The sequence below is a fragment of the Lolium perenne genome, chromosome 3, assembly GCF_019359855.2.
Source record: "Lolium perenne isolate Kyuss_39 chromosome 3, Kyuss_2.0, whole genome shotgun sequence".
NCBI classification, from domain to species: domain Eukaryota; kingdom Viridiplantae; phylum Streptophyta; class Magnoliopsida; order Poales; family Poaceae; genus Lolium; species Lolium perenne.
This window is the reverse complement of record NC_067246.2, coordinates 231747956-231749431: the sequence shown is the minus strand read 5'-3', so window position 1 is coordinate 231749431 and position 1476 is coordinate 231747956.

Below are 1476 nucleotides of genomic sequence, written 5' to 3'. Positions count from 1 at the left end.
GGAACGATAAAAGCAAATAAGCACAATCCATATAAGAATCAAATAAAGCAACACCCATGGCTTGTGACATCCAAAGCAACACCCGTGAATCCTAGACTCTACTCTCTTCTCCCCCTTTGGCATCGGAACACCAAAAAGGCGAAGAAAAGAGGAGAGATGCTAGCGTACCCATCAGTAGAACTCATGCCCAACAGAATATGAGATCTCGCCATCATCACGCGCATCCGCATCCGCATCACCTTCATCCTCGTCAGCATCATCATCAGCAGGGACACATGCAGGCCTAGGAGGAGGACCACCAAAAGTGTGCAAGGAGGGATCAAAGTTCTGGAACATCTGATCAGAGATGGGAGGCATCTCCCAGTTAGGTGCATGTATAGGCTCCAACTCAGGGCCAGGAGGAGGAACAGGTGCATTCCTACTAGCCATGAACTCATTTTGGCGCCTCCTCGTCTCTTGGTTCAAAGCAAGACTTTGATGTGCAACATCATTGGTATTTTTGCACATCTGCCATAAGCTAGAGAAGAACCGTGAGACACCATGCTGTGGGCGCCTAGAGGAGCTGGAGCTAGCAGGGTCATGGCGTTCCTTGGACCGGCACTCAGAAGGCATCATGTCAGCGACGTCCGGTCTATCACCTCGGATAGGTACCCTGAAGGCTTCCATCTTGACCCGTTCACCTTGCGTATTGAGAGGTGCTGGCACAACCTTGTTGATGAGCAGCTGAACATACTGAGCATAGTTAGGAGTCATCCGTTCGCGAACACATCGCCTCAGCTCACAGTAGAGGAAATCACAGCCATCAATGAGTTCCGGTACTCGGGGCGGCAGTAGTACATCAATTTCAGATGATAGCCACGGCATTCACTTGTATCGCCGGACTTGCTGATGAGAGTCTCACAGAAGAGCTTGGCAAGTAGCAGGTAGGAGTAGTACATGCCAGAAATAGTGGGAGGTCCAGCTGTGGGTTCCGGAGGATAGCAGAAGGCAATGTCTCCTTTGGTGAACTTCTGCTGAGAGTATATCTTGAAACCACGAGCATGACCTCCACCAAACCCCATGGCTTCACAGAAATCAAGATAGTTGCAAGTGTATTTCTGTTTGCCAGTCATCCAAGTCATAGTCCGAGCTGCATCATCATGGAAAAAGACGGTGCAATGAAACTGCCTCACCAAGATTGGACAGTAGCACTCATCAGTAGGCGTCAGGCACATAAGCTCATACAACCCCATCCGCTGCAAGGTCTCAACCACAAAATGAAACTTGGTGGCTTCATGCATTGCAAGAACATCCTTGATGGCCTTGGGCATAATAAAGGTACCATTCTTCATGTGATCTTGGGTGTCGTAGTACTCTTCCCACATCACTTGATGTGTCTTAGTCCAGAAAAAGTGATCTCCCCCTGTGTAAGTGGGTGCCGCAAAGCGATAGGGGTTGTCCTCTCTAAGTCTTCTCCATGCACCAACTTGTACATCG